This window comes from Aotus nancymaae, unplaced genomic scaffold (genome assembly GCF_030222135.1).
Source record: "Aotus nancymaae isolate 86718 unplaced genomic scaffold, 86718_ANA_hifiasm-v0.15.2.pri h1tg000046l, whole genome shotgun sequence".
Classification (NCBI taxonomy): domain Eukaryota; kingdom Metazoa; phylum Chordata; class Mammalia; order Primates; family Aotidae; genus Aotus; species Aotus nancymaae.
In genome coordinates this window covers 29,705,274-29,721,272 of record NW_026988460.1, presented here as the reverse complement: position 1 = coordinate 29,721,272, position 15,999 = coordinate 29,705,274, and the positions used below count along the sequence as shown (strand labels likewise).

At 43.6% G+C, this 15,999-nt stretch overlaps 1 protein-coding gene across 1 annotated transcript in view; it reads right to left on the bottom strand.

The window, feature by feature from the left end:
- Positions 1 to 2,762, bottom strand: part of ALDH1L1 (aldehyde dehydrogenase 1 family member L1) — a 113,031-nt gene extending 110,269 nt beyond the window's left edge. The window contains exons 1-2 of the mRNA XM_064362115.1: positions 2,746 to 2,762; positions 2,170 to 2,295 (exon numbers count right to left, since the gene is read on the bottom strand). The gene's annotated coding sequence lies outside the window, so the exon portion shown is untranslated. The remainder of the gene's footprint in view (positions 1 to 2,169; positions 2,296 to 2,745) is intronic.
- Between the last annotated feature and the right edge of the window lie 13,237 nt (positions 2,763 to 15,999).

Here is a 15,999-nt window from a genome sequence, read left to right as displayed (position 1 = left end):
TTTTTGCTTATGGACATCTAGTTTCTCTGGCTCTATTTGTTGAAAAGGCTATCCTACTTCTATTGAACTGCTTTTGCAACTTCGCCAACAGTGTAATTGTGTGTGTTGCTATTCTGTTCCATTATCTATATGCCACCTACCTATGTCTCAATACTACACTGTCTTGAGTATTTTAACCATAGAAAAGGACTTAATATTGGGTACAGTAATTTATCCCACTTTATTCTATTTTACAAAATTGTTTTAGGTATTCTAGGACCTGTGCCTTTCTATATAAATTTTAGAATAAGCTTGTCAGTGTCTACAAAATAAATACCTTGCTAAAATTGTGATAAGAATTGTATTAAACCTAAAGATAAATTTGATGATAATTGACATTTTTACTGCTGAGTCTTCTGATCCACGAAGACACTATGTCTTTCCATTTAATTAGGTCTTCCCTGATTTCTTTCATCAGTGTTTTATAATTTAAGTATTTAGATCCTATGTGTTTTATTAAGTTCATACTTACATATTTCATTTATTTCAAAGTGACTGGAAATAGTTTGTGTTCATATATATATATATATATATAATTGCACTTTAGGTTCTGGGGTACATGTACAGATCATGCAGGATTGTATATCCTCAATGGGATTTCCCAGGTTGTCTTCCAGGGTTTAAAATGATAAAACTTTTAGAAAAAAACAGAGAAAATTTTGGGGATCTAGGGCTGGGCAGAGAGTTCTTAGACTTGACAGAGAAACATAATCCATAAAAGAAAAATTGATGAATTGGTCCTCATCAAAATTAAAAGCATTTGCTATGTGAAGTCCACATAAAGAAGATGAAAAGACAAGCTACAGACTGGTAGAAAATATTTCTAAACAAACCTGCACATCTGCACATGTACCCCAGAACTTAAAGTATAATAAAAAAGGAAAATATTTCTAAACCATGTGTGCCAAAAAGAACTAGTATCTAGAATATATAAAGAACTCTTAAAACTCAACAGTAAAAAATCAAACAATGTTATTAGAAATGGGGAAAAGACATAAAGAAATATTTTAGAACAAAGGAAATACAGATGTCAACTATATGCATAAAAAGATGTTCCAACATCATTAGTAATCAGAAAATGCAAACTGAAACAACAATATCATTATAAAAATCTACAAGAATGGCTAAAATAAAAAGTAGTAAAATAAACAAATGTTGGTGATGATATAGAAAACTGAGTCACTCATACTTTGCTGATGAGAACCTAAAATGGTACAGCCATAAAACAAAATGAAAACCTAATCCAATATTTTTTTCATTTGTTTCAGGGACCTGCCGTAACACAAAAGAAAAAAAATTAATGCACTCTAGTGCATTTGCTGTTTATTCGGAATGTTCCACTGTAAGTTGTCTTTAGTAACATTTTGTCATTTCTGTAAGACTTTGCTGCCCTCCAGGCCTAATGCATAAGCCAGAAGAAACTCAGTTTTTCATAAATTAAAGATCCCATTTTTATCTAAAATATTGACTTTACCATCAGGTCCTCTTAATTAAGTTAGCCAATGATTTTTTTTTCCACCTAAGCACACAAGAAGAATGAAACAAAAGCGTGGAAAACAAAAATCTCTGCAAAAAAAAATTTTTTTTTGAGATGGAGTCCCACTCTGTCACCAGACTCCAATGCAGTGGTGCAATCTCTGCTCATTGCAACCTCCACCTCCTGGGTTTAGGTGATTCCCCTGCCTCAGCCTCCCAAGTAGCTGGGACTACAGGCACATGACACCACACCCGGCTTTTTTTTTTTTTTTTTTTTTTTTGTATTTTAGTAGAGACAGGGTTTCACTAGGATGGTCTCGATCTCCTGACCTCATACTCTGCCTGCCTCAGCCTCCCAAAGTGCTGAGATTACAGGCATGAGTCACTGTGCCCAGCCTCCTGCAAATTTTTAAAAGCCAAATTGTACACACCCTGCAACATTACCATTTACAACCAGTTCCTTTCTGACCCAGTCAGATGTAAGAGTCATCTAACTGGATCCAAGCCAGTTAATTCCCAGATCAAATCCATTCCTGGACCCATTCCAGTTTCTGTTGTGACTTCCAAACCTAGTTTGGATCAGAAATTTGCTCAAAGGAACTGAGAGCTCAAAACACAAATCCATGGAGCTCTGAAATCCGAGAGAGAACTTACCCCTGATCCTCAGCTGCTCTGAGAGATCAATGGACACAAATAGGTCTGGCAGGTACCTTGCCTGTTCACTCAGCACTCCTGGGGGTTGCTAAGAAGCTGTACTTTGGATCCCACTTCTGATGCCATCTGGTAAAAGAAAAACTTCAGCTGAATTAAATTTAAAAGAGTTTAATTGAGCAATGAATGATTCACAAATTGGGCAGCCCTCAGAACCACGGCAGATTCAGAGAGACTCCGGGGATGTCTCATGGTCAGAACAAATTTATAGACAAAAAAAGGGGAGTGACATACAGAAACAGCTGGGTTGGTTACAGCTCAGCATTTGCCTTATTTGAATGCAGTTTGAACACTAAGCAGAACATAATGGTTGACGTATGGCTGCCGGGATTGGCCAGGACTCAGCAAGTGTTACAGGTGCATACTCCTAAATTAGGTTTTCAATCTACCTGTTAGGTTGCAGTTCATCCACAAGGACTCAAACATAGAAGTATAGAGTCCTTCTTAGGCCATATTTAGTTTGCTTTAACAGCTTATTAAAGTGGAGTTTGTGAAAGATAATGTAGCCTCAATATTTACCAGCATGTCATAGGTTCCTTGCTTGTCTCAGCCTTTTTCTCATTGTTTATCGAAAGGCATTATGGGGAACAGCTAGCAGGAGGGTACCTCCTGCAGCTGGGCTGATTGTGATCTCATGGGCTCCCTCTAGTGGGCAGGCCATCCCCACTGAAAAGAGGAGGCTCCTTGGTGGACAGGGATGACTAAGCAGCCTCTCTCCTGGGCCCTGGCTGTTTGCAATATAGGCAAACAGGGTTGCTTACTCTAGGTTCTTTAGGCTGTGATTTAAAACAAGGACAAGGTGGTCCCTTTGGCTTTGGCCCCTGTAATTGCTGCAATTGAAGAGATATAAGCCTATTAACTTTTTGTGCTTTTTCTTATTCTAGAATCTTTTGAAAATGCTCAGTTAAAGCCACCGATTCAACCATATCTGTCATTTCCCATCTGAGTTTATGCTTCTTAATGCAACTGCTAAATTTGGGACAATGTTTGTTTATAAATAAAGCAGTTAATGTCATTTTAGTCCCCAAAGGAAATTCTCCTTGCTGTCTTTTGAGTGCAGAATGTTTCACAAATAGTGTTTCTAAACCAGCTCTGTAATATGAAACTGGTCTATCCTTTTTTCACCTGCAAGACTGTCTGACAGACCAATCCATTTTTTTGTGGAGAAGCCTTAGGAACTGAATTTAAAAGGTTTTCAGTGTTCTTCCAGCTTGTTGTAGCAAGAAGGTTTTTGAGGGTCTTTAATATCTCCTTGGGTTCTCTCCATTCTGCTGCTTTCATCCATTTTTCTGCTTCACCAGGTCTCAAAATCAAGTGAATAAATTGATAAAAGTCAGAAGTTCCTGCATCATAAGCTCCTATGGGAATTCCAAATTCCTAGGTAAGCATTTGAGGATTTTCTCTTGCATGAAGCCTCTTATGAAGGCTCTAAGTTCAGCTTCAGAGCATGGAGTAAAAGTGATTACAGCAGGCAGGCCTGGGTGTTCAGAGGGTCTCACTTTGTAAGACAGTTGTCTAACCTCTCCTTTTTCATTTTCCTCAAGATGGAAACGTACTTGAGCAAAAGGATCAGTAGACTCAGGGTATTGAAGTAACGGCAAAGAAACTGAGGAGCAATCAGAGTTAATTCAATGAGCAGCGTGCCGTCCTCCTTCCTCTCATCCTCAGTTTGCTGATTAAGCTTTTTATTTGTCTCCTGGGAAGAAACTTTTAAAGTGGCCACTCTTTGTTTAATCTTTTATACGTTTCTGCATACCAATTTGAAACGTGTTCCATTGTTCTTGTGGGATGTTTTATCTTTCTATTTCTAATTTTTCCCTGCAAATAATCAATTTTATCCACGTTAAAACTTCTCAGCCGAGCGTGGTGTCTCATGACTGATCCCAGAACTTTGGGAGGCCGAAGGGGCTAGATCACTTGAGACCAAGAGTTTGAGACCAGCCTGGGCAACAGGGCAAAACCCCATCTCTACAAAAAATACAAAAATTAGCTGGGGTTGGTGGTGTGCGCCTATAATCTCAGCTACTTGGGAGGCTAAGGCAGGAGAATTGCTTGAGCCCAGGAGGCAGAGGTTGCAATGAGCCAAGATCGTGCCACTGCACTCCAGTTTGGGTGACAGTAGTCAACCCTGTCTCAACAAACAAACAAACAAACTTCCCCACTGTGGCTGCTGTAACTCTAAATTATTTTTGTAAGGTTCACCCATTTCACCAGAAAAGCCCTGGTTCTGGATCCATAGTTTATATACAAGAAATTAAGACTAGAGTCCCAGATGGGGGATTCTAAGCTCCTTGCATCCTAATGAACCCATGATTCCCTATCTCCTAAGAACCCTACCCACCATACCCAATTCAGTTTCTTTTTGACCCAGCCAGACACCTGAAACCTCTATAAGATCCAGCCCAGTTTCAAGATTGCTGAATCTCGTCTGGATCAAATTTCTCAAATAAGCTCAGAGAGCTCAGAATCCGAATGAGTGGTGCTCAGGGTCCAAGAGGGCTCGACCACCGTCCTCAGTTCCAAGGGATCAGTGGGCACAACGGGCCCTGCTGTGTGCCTTTGCTTGACCACCCCCTGCTCCTGGGAATCACTGTGCTCCTCTTTGAGTTCCTTCATGTTCACCAATCTGTTAAAAAGGAAAAACCTCAGGCAAGCTTAAATTTATCAAGTTTATTTGAGGGGAAAAATCTTGCAAGCTGGGTAGCCCTCAGAACTAGAACAGGTTCGGAGAACTCCTGCCTGCCACATGGTCAGGCAGCATTTATGAACAGAAGACCAACATGGAGCAAAAAGAACAACTGAGTTAGCTACAGCTCAGTGTTTCGTCTCACTGGGGTTGACAGGCTACCTACTAAGATGTAAATCTCAGGCCTTAACTAACCAAAACTCAGCTATTTGTTGCCATAGTATACTCTTAAGGGAATTAGTGACATTTAGCATGAGCAACTCCATATTGGCTTGGTCTGCTGGGTGCAGGAGAGGAGACTGATCCAAATCAATGTTCCCTACAAACATTATTGACGAGTTCTAAGGAGGGGTCCTGAAGTGGCTGTGGCCACTTAAGGCTGAATATGGGAAGTGCACACATTTTTATATTTTCCATTCTCCACAGCTGGTGTTTGCTTATTCCTGGGCTGGCCACCACCCTTTGTAATTGCTGTAGCTTTTTGGCTTTATTTTTCAAATTATGTTATTAAAAACTAAGTATGCAGTCTTTGACCCAGCCATTCCACTTCTGGGTATTTTACCCAAGAGAAATAGAGATATACATGCACACAAAGACTGGTAGCATGTTCACAGCAGCCAATTCACCATGGTCAAGACCCGAACGCAACTCAAATGCCACCGATAGAAGAATGAATTTAAAAATTAAAACTTTTATACAGTAGAGTATTATTTATTAATAAAAGGAAGAAATACATGCAGCAATATTACGCTAAGTGACAGAAGCCAGACTCAAAATAGTACATGCTGTATGATTTTTTCTATAGGATATTTGAGATCAGATAAAACTAATATATGGTAATAAAAGTCAGCACAGTCATTGAGAGAGGGTGGGGGTTGACTGGAAGGCAACCCCAGGAGATTTCTTGGCAGGATGAAACATTCTCTAACTTGTTCGCGATTGTGGCTATACAGTTTGGGAAGTAAAAGTTCCTATTCAAAGTTTCCTTTCTGGTTAAAAAATAAATCATGAATTTGCTAATAACTCTTTGTTAAGTCCTGTCCTATGTAGCTGTTAAACATACCATGCTTACGGGCACATAGTGTGTTCTATGTCTTTGTACTTTAACCAGGATATCTGTGCTGGATGTGCTCACAGGCATGTCCCAGCTAGCAGCCTTTTTACCTGTTTAAAAAAAGTTTTAAGTTGTTAGCCAATCGGGTTTTAGTTTAGATTGTGAAGTCTGGCTCCAGTGAACGGAGATTAGACACAGCAGTACAGACAACCCCAAATGGGTAAGGGATAAATATGTCTGCTTTTCCTCTGTTCATTGTACTCTTGTGACACGATGGCTAGCGAGAGTACCCTTCCTGTAGTCCAGGAAGTAAAAATTGCTTGCTGAGAGATCCTTCGTCTCAGTGCTGACTTTTCTTTGCGGCAGCAAGCATCTGTTTCCAACAACAGGTTGTGAAACTGCTAAAACTCATTAAGCTCAACAGGTAAGATTTGTAAACAGAAATTATTATAAGATTAAAAATCAACTACAAAATGAATATGGGCTCAGTATAAAACATGAAACAATCCAAAAATGAATAGAGAGGAAGTTAACAACCCACCCACCCTCTTTGGACCTCCCTGAAGCAATTGCTGTTACTGTTGTTTGTGTACAGAACTGAAGGCCTGTTACCATCCTGCAACATCTCTTGTTACTAGTCAAGCATCATGCCTGTAATCCTAACACTTTGGGAGGCTAAGGTGGCAGAATCACTTGAAGCCAGGCATTCAAAACCAGCCTGGGCAACACAGTCTCTATAGATTTAAATATAATCTCTATAGATTTATATATATATATATATATATATTAGCCAGGCATGGCAGCAAAATCTCTTGTTACTAGTCAAGCATCATGCCTGTAATCCTAACACTTTGGGAGGCTAAGGTGGCAGAATTACTTGAAGCCAGGCGTTCAAAACCAGCCTGGGCAACACAGTCTCTATAGATTTAAATATAATCTATGTATATATTAGCCAGGCATGGCAGCATGCCCCTGTAGTACTAGCTGCTTAGAGGGCTGAGGCAAGAGTATTGCTTGAGCCCAGGAGTCTGAACCAGGGTGACAGAGTGAGATTCTGTCTCTAAAAACAAAAACAAAATAAAGTTGATATTGAAACTTTCAGTTCAAATTTAGGCTTGTAACATTTTTTGTAACTCCTTTGATCTCAGTTAAAAAAATTGAAAACAAGAAAGTTTCTAGGAAGATAATTCGGTTAGTGAAATAATGACATTCAACAGGTTTGAAATATAAAGTTAGAAACATCTTCCAAAAATTAGACCAACATGATGAATAAATGGAAAATAACATAAAAGATAAAAGGTTTAGAAAATCAATTCATGAAGCCCAACATTGAACAATAAGTGAAGTCTCAAATATTCTAGCTGACTTCCAGTTGCTGTATGACACTTCTTTTTTCATTTATTAGGCATGTGGGAAATGGACGGACCACTGAACTGAGACTTTCTCAGACAATCATAGTGTTGTGCCTTCTTAGCTACGGCCCCAGACCCCACCACAGCGGGTGGGAAGTTCAGTCGGTTCCATTTCAGACTTGAAGGACAAGGGCACCCAGATGGCAGACTGGCCTCATGCCCACTGAGGATGAATTGCAAAGCACACATTCATGTGAAAGGGAAAGGAGAGATACTGACATCCACATCTAGACAGCTCTTGGACAAGGAAACTGGGATGCAAATAACAACGGTGTCTCAGAAAGAGGAGGCGCTGCACTCAAAACGATGATGGAGACCCACTTTTAAATATTTCATTCCCAACGAAACATGAGACACGTAGAATGACAGGAGCACTTGTGAACTCAAAGGACTGAAAATGTGCCCCCTTCCTCAACACTCTTTCTTAGAAGCCATGGGAGCATGCGATCAGAAAAACAACAGAACAAATGAAGGAGCAGCGAGATCTGGATGTGGGAGCCAGGGAGGGCAGGTACAGGACAGGGCAACAGTCAGTCTCAGGATGCCCGCAGCCTGGGCAGCCAGAGGCCCCGTGCAGCAGGGCAGAGGTGGCAGGGCATAGTAAGGTTGACAGAGTGCAGGATGAGGCACCTTATAAAAGATATGGCCATGTACTTGTGGTCTAATGTAGCGTTTTGAAAAAATAAACATCAGTGCACTGAAATGAAGCAAATTTTAAGATGAGGTCATCACTAGCTCTAAGCAAAACAAAAAGTTCAACTAGGGAATATACTATTATGTCTGCAGTGTAGTACATAGTCTTAATAGACTATTAATGTATAACAGGCTGTAAAATTTTACCAATATTTTACTACATCCATACTGGGAGATCGGAGGGCAGGGGAGAAAGGGAAAATGCAGAGAGGGGGGCTGGCACAAATAGTAAATCTTCATCTGCTCTGACCCCCGCTTTGCAGACCATATCAGAAATCATTTATTGGGCAATAGCTGTGCAAGTGTATTATTTGGAAGCACTTATTAATGTGTTTAGTATTTCCACTCTTGTTGGATGCATGCAGCAGGCCCTCTTCAGGTGCAGAGGGGAGGTCTATTGTCTCATCCTTGTACACCCAGCACTGCCAGGGTGTCTGCAGAAGGCAGGGCTCAGTGTGCTAATGAATAGACAAACATACACATCCTTGGATATCCCTTTGCCAACTTCAGGGAGCAGGGGTCTGTGTACAGAGAACTTGCTTCTAAGGTAGTCGGCTGCTGTCTACCCCACCTCCACACACACATATCCCTAGGCTGGACCTACCCTCTCAGGCCCCAAAGGTCAGGCCAGACGGGGTGGGACAGCCTCCCTAGCAGGCCCTGCTGGCCAAGGAAGCAGGGATGTAGGCTGAGGAAGGGACAGAGGCAGACACGGGGGTTGCAGGCTCTGGTTTTAGGTCCAGGCTAAGACCCTGATGGCTCATGCTGGAGATGGATATCATGCTTGGAAAGTTCTACAGGAAACAAGAACATGGGCACCGTGTTCCTGGGTGGCCTGGGTCCTCCCTGTCAAGTCCAGGTCTGCTTAGACTCACACGAGCACATCTCTCCATTTATAGGGTTGCTCCAGTGAGTTCAATTACAACACTGATTCTCTGTGCTGAGGGTTCAGGACAGGCAAAGAGCTGCCCCTGACTTTTGAGATTCTTAGGTTCCCCATGGCACTGACACTGTGGACTTGTGAAATTTCATTACTGATAAGATTGCACAAATCCCAATGAAGTCACTGTATTAGTCTGTCCTTGCATTATATAAAGAACTACCCGAGACTGGGTGACTTATAAGAAAAGAGGTTTAATTGGCTCGTGGTTCCATAGGTTGTACAGGAAGCATAGCTGGGAAGGCCTCAGGAAACTTTCAATCATGGGGGAAGGCAAAGGGGAAGCAGGCACATCTCACATGGCCAGAGAAGGAGGAAGAGGAGAGAGCGGTGGGAGGTGCTTTTAAACAACCAGATCTCATGAAAACTCACTATACCAAGAGCAGCAAGGGGGAAATCTGCCCACATGATCCAATCACCTCCCCACCAGGCCTTTCTTCCAACATTAAGGGTTACAATTTGAGGTAGGATTTGGGCAGGGACCAAATCCAAACCGTTATCAGTCACGTTCTAATGAGATGCTTATTTATGGGGCTTGCAATTGGTACAGCGGGCATACGCCCGGGAGAACTTTCTCCATAAGGGTATTTTGCTGAAGCTTCATGAAATTATTGGTGTCTTCACGCTACAATGGGTGGGCCACTGAGTTCCACCAACATTTAAACAAGCACTTGTTCTGTATTGTCCAGGATGGAAAGGCAGAGTCCCTGTTCTCTAGAAGTTCAGAGTCAGGGAAGGGAGATGGATGTGTCCAGTCCATTCATTCTCTTGATAAATGTGTACTGAGCACCTAGAGTGTGTTGGACACTGTCCTAGACACTGAGATATAGCAAAGAACAAAATTTCAAAAAAACACCGCATAGGACTTACATGACTGGGAATGAACAATAAGCAAAATAAACATGAGAATTATCAACTATATGAGATGGAGAAAAATAAAGTAGGGGAGAGGGGAGGGAGAGTTGAGGGAGGTTGCGTTTTAAACAGAGTGGTGAGGGAAGCTTCATGATGGAGTGATAACTGAGCAGAACCCTACTGAAGGAAAGGGAGTCAAGTGCAGCCAGGAGAAGGGCACACCAGGGAGAGGAGCATCTGGTGGGAAGGGCACACCTGGATGAAAGGTACATCTGGGGGAAGGGTGTTCCTGGGATGTGGGTGCACCTGGGGGAAGGGTGTACCTGAAGATGCACCTGGGGGAAAGGTACACCTAGAAAGGGTACAGCTGGGAGAAGTGTGTACCTAGGAGGAGGATGCACCAAGGAAGTGGGTGCGTCTCGGGAGTGGGTGCACCTGGGGGAAGGGTACACCTGGGGAGTGGGTGCACCTAGGAGATGGACACACCTGAAGGAAGGGTTCATCTGGGGGAGGGATTGTGTCATCTCCCTATCCCTTCACTCCCCTTGTCATTCAGAACTCTAACCTCTAAAATATAAGCTCTTCTCAACTTGGGGCTTGGGGACAAGGTTCATAGAGTCAGTAACTATTAGAAGCAGTATGTAATCATTTGTGTGTACTATGTACAGTGGCATTTTTCCCTAGTGAGACAATTTGTGGCTTTAGTTTGACCCTCACTCCCAAAGACTGAGAATCCTGGGATGATTTCAATTTCACTAATGAATGCAATGGTTTATTAAAGAATACATTTCCAGAGGAAGTGATGGTCAGAGACCCTTGCTAAGCTTATAACAGGAGATTGCAGCCCTGAAGGCTGCCTGCCTCCTCCTGGAGGTCATACCCAGATCTATGCTGGACACCCAGGGTGTGCAAAGCTCAGCGCTCAGCAGGGCTGCCTCTGCCAGCTGCTTTCATGGCAGCTGAGGTACAAGCCTGACAACTCGTTTACTTGTAGCTGACTTCATGCTTTTTGCTTTAGCACATACTTGAGAGAATGTTTCAATTGGAGTCCAATCAGACCAGCCATCCTACTTTGCCATTTTATCCCTACCTCAGAACATACACGGGAAAGTTTTAGCAGTTCAAAAGAACATTTTTAGTCATTTGGCAGAAACAGTACGCCTATTTGCAACTTTGCTGGAAATTTCCCAATATGCAATCTCTGCTAATGAGTTCATTACAAAACTTCTCACAGCCTCCCTGGGGGATTGTACTAGGAACTAGATGTATCCAAGGCATTAATGTTGTTTCTAGGTATTTTATTGTTATCACAATTGTAAAAGAGATCTTTGTTCACTTTATTTTGTAAAGGGTTATTGCAAGTATATATAAATGCAACTTATCACTGTGTTTATTTTATATCCAGCCACTTTATTCTCTTACTATTATTCCTAAATACTTGCTACCTCTTTGAAGAACAACCATATTTTTCTGCCCTGTGGACATCACTTCTTGACCAATAAATTGGGAGTTCAGTGCTGGATTCTGAGCAGGGAAGTGATGTGTGCCTTCTAAGCAGAAGCTCTCTGGGTATCTAGTACTACTTTTAAAACCATCCCAATACAGAGTGGCTTAAAATAATGGTTCATTATGATCTAATGGCCCTGTGGACTGGGTGCAGTAGTTCTTTCTTAGGTTTCTTATGTGGTTGTAGTCAGTTGCCGGCTGCGACTGTGTGCCACCTGAAGGCTCAGCTGGGCTGGACGTCCGAAATGGCCCAGTCACACAGTAGGCAGTGGATTCTGGTTGTCACCTGGAGCCTCAGTGGGGGCTCTTCACTGGAGCACTTACATATGGCATCTCCACATGGCTTGGGATTCTCACAGCCTGACAGCCAGATTCCAGGAAGGAATGTTATCAAGAAATCCAGGTGGAAGCTACAAGGCATCTTATAAGCCCAGCCTCAGAAGTCCTAGAATGTTACTTCCATCACATCCATTGGTTAAGCAAGTCACTAAGGTTTGTCCAGACTTTGTTAGTAAGGCAAAGGCAAGATTCCAGTAATTGGCGTAAGAATCATCCAGCACATACAGGGAGGAAAGGAATTGATGGTCACTATCTTTGGAGACTATCTATACCAAGCTTTAAAAACCATTACCTGGTGCTGCAAGCTCCTTTTCCTTGGCCATGAGGCCAGCATGTCCCAGGTAAGGGTCACTAGAACTTCTTGGGCTGATTCATTCATTCGGGCATGCATTTTAAGTTAGTAAACACCTACTGAGTTTCCACTGAGTGCATATGTGATGGAAGCAAACAAAACCAAGGCCCTCTTCAGCTACAGTCACATCTAGGGCATAGGAGGGATAGTGGGGGCGGGCTGTGCTTGTTAGGCAGATGAGCTCAGAACTACAGAGTGATGAAAATATTAACACCTATGTAGCACTTACTGTATGCCAAACACCATTTACATACTTTACACATCGTGCTTTACAGCAGAACCTGAGAAACATGCTCACCGAGTCCAGGAAATAAGTAGAGGTATCAGGTGTTGTTTTTTTATTGTACGATTTTTGAGTAGTCCAATAAAATGCAAACAAAATAGAATACATAATTATTAAGAGAGAAGAGAATATTATTTTTAAATACACTGATTTTGATCTGCAGAAGTCTCAAAAGAATTAACAGAAAAATTTCTAAAATTAGTAAGCAAAGCCCTAGCTCCATTACGTACAAGTCTTATGAGCTTAGGTCACTCACTTCTTTCTTCTCCCATCTGAACCTCTGTAGAGCCCTAGAAATGGGGGATCCCTTGCCTTGACAGCTCATTGGTACGTGTGAAAAGCCAACAAGGGTGGATATGAAAGGAACTGCAATCACAAAGCACTTTGGAGAGTGTGAAGATCGGTGCTCGCAGCAGACGTTAACACACTTCGATGCTGTGATTGCTGTTCAGTAGGTGGATGGTCCTCAGTGATCCTTAAAGAATGGCTGCGACTGGAAGAAGGAATGGTGAGGGTGGATCACGCAAATGAAAAGATGGGCTCCAACATTCTGTGGAAGGAACCTATGGTTGGTCCCCCGATTTTTTTTATTGGCGGTGGTGGTTTGTTTTCATTCCCCATGCCCGGTCCTTCTGATGGCACTTGCTGATTTGGCTCTAGAGCACAAGTCTACATTGCATGCAGTCCTGGTGTGACAATCAGTTGAGGCATTTCCTGAGTGAGGAGCTGGGACATGGGCCAAGCCAATCAGACTCTGGTTCCCCCAGGATGCTGAGTCTTAGCAGAGCCATGCCAAGACGGAAACAGCTGATCTCCTGTGCTGCTGCCACGGTTCCCTGAGGACTGTCCCTCAGTTCCTGAGAGGGGACTGTCTACACGCTGGCTCTTAAGGGTTGATTTTTCACTTTTTCTTTGATTCTGAGAGCTACCCACATCCTCTTCAATTCTGACTCCAGTCAACCAGACACAGTTTCTATTGCTTGCAGTGGAAGCCGAAGGCGTCGAGGCACAGTTTCTATTGCTTGCAGTCCATGCAGAAGGCGTCGAGGCTCCTGGGAAGATGGGGAGCAGCACGTGTTCTCACGGTGTTCACAGCTGTACGTGAGAAACACCTCATTGCCTTCACATGACAAACCCATGAGAGAGGGGGTTCCTGCACCCATTCTGCAAGTGGGAAATCTGAGGCTTAGAGGAGAAATAGATTGCCCAGTGTCACAGCCAATGAGTGACAGAGGGAAAGTTGTGATCCAGGGCTAAATCCGGTTTCCACAGGGTGTAGATGAATTTCTTCAACCCCTTCATCATGTGACAAGAGCCATAAGGTCTCCGGGCCTCCTGGACATGACAGGTATTTGCTCACAAACTGAAACTTTCTCTGCTGGGTCACATCCTCCCCTGCCCATCCTGTTCGTGGTGCAGGGCGTGAGCCGGACCATGGAAGATCTATGGGTATTCAACTTTCAGAAAGCCTTGGCAAGGTCTAGTGATGAAATTTATCACTCGGCATGTTGACAAAAAAACAATTTGAACTTTTTGGCCATAGTTTCATTTCCATAAATCTCTTCATTTTTATTCTAATCCTTCTCCAACTGTTTGTCAAAATTCCCATTAAATATTTTCCCACTTGGAAGACTGATTTTTTAACACCCAGACCCTACCCCCACCAGGCCACAGTGTGGCCATTTTTCATTCCTAGAGTCAGGAGGCCAGAGACATTTCCGAGAGAGATCAAAGCACTTGCTGGCCACGTTGGGAAATGAGAAGAGAGGATGAGTGTGAAGGAGCATCCTGCCCCCAGGAGGGGTCCTCTCCAAGTGAGTTAAAAGATGTGGGCCAGGAGGGCTGAGCAGTATCCTCCACTGGGAAGCCTTGGGTTCCAGGCCCAGCCCCGTGGCTGCCTCACTGTGCAAACCCTTCCTGCTGGCCTCAGAGGGCATGGACCATCTTCCCAGGCTTGGCTCTGCATCCCAGGGGCACCATGGAGCAGCCAGGGCCCTTGGGCAGGCCACTAAATCACACTGTGCCTGCCTTGTCATCTGTTGCACGCAGGCATCAGAATTTACCTTTAAGGAAGTGCTTCTTACACTTGAGTCACTCAGTTTTCATGGCATATTTATACACTATATGTGCAGTTATGAAAACCTTAAATCAAATTATTGCCTTTGTTTAAATATGTTTCTTTAACTTGTGTATATCATCACTGAAGATGGAAAACCAGTATCACATGCCATAAACAAAAGGTAACTGAACAAAATTGCACAACCATAAAATAACAGATTTCATATGTCCCCTAAAATCAACTTGGGTACTAGCAATGATGTGTATACACAATTTTGGAAACGCTACTTTAAGGGGGCTGGGATACAAACTCAAATACCTCTGACTCCAATGTCCCCAAGTCCTTCGATTATCAGGAGTTTCTATTTCATAATTTAAAAAACAAGCAGGCTGAATTCCACACATGACAGCAAGGCTCCTCCCACAGGTTCCTTCTTCCCTTATGAGACTGGATTTTCAAAAGGTTCATGTTTTTCAGGAAAGGACAAATGGCCAAACTGTGGTGTGGTGGGGGTTGAGGGGTGAGAGCTACCTCTTTCCCCACAGTGCCTAGCTCCTCACTGGCAATCCATGTTCCAATGAATGCCCAGATTTACACACCAAACCTCTCGCTTGAGCTGCAGATGTGTGCACCTGACCACACACTTGGCAATTCCCTTTTGCTACTTTGCGGATGCCTCAGCTTAGCACGCTGAAGACAGAACTCCAGACCTTTGCCCTAACCCTGTTTTCCCCGGGCTTCTCTGTCAGGGGGCATGGCCACTCCCCAGGTGCTCACGTTTCCACGAGGGCAGAGACCACGTCTGTCCCGTTCCCTGCTCTATGTTCTATGCCTGACCGGAGCAGGAGCTTGCATGGGCCACCTTAAGCTATCATCCTGAAAATCAAATGACCCCACGTCCTAGGGACTTCAAACAACAAAGTTTTCTTTCTCTCATGTATGTATGCCTCTCTCAGCATCGCTGGGTCTCTGTTCCATGTCAGCTTCATTCCAGAATCAAGGTTGATGCAGCAGCCCCTTCCGGACATGCCAGGCTGGAGCCAAGGGAGAAAGAGCAACAGTGCAGCCACCGGATGGCGCCTGGAGCTGCCACACCTGCCACATCGCTCATCGCCCAAGGTGGAGACTAAGCCACCAGGGCCGGGAAGCTTTGCCTCTAGGGAACGACTTGGGAATAACTCACAACCTCCCACAGTGCTTGACAGATGCTGACAGGAATAAGGTGTCACAAGCAGCTTCCATCACGGATCTGGGACCTGACGTTCACGTGCAGGTTAGAAAGTGGACTTCGTGTCACCCACTGGCAGAGATATTCATTTCTCACACAGGTGAAGTCGAAGGCCTCACACACAGGTCCCCCACCCCAACAGGCCTCACACTTGGTCCCAGAGGCTGCAGGCTGGCAGCTGAGTATGTGGGATCCCTTGCTATGACCCTCCAGACTGCCCCTATTCATACCTGGCCTGGGCCTCTGCACCTGATCCAGCTCCCACAGCACACTGCTGGGGGCTCCCACATCCTGTGGGCCTCACTGCCTAAGAGTCTTTGAATCTGTTAGTCACTCTGAGGATGGGAGAAGGGAAGGAAGAAGGAA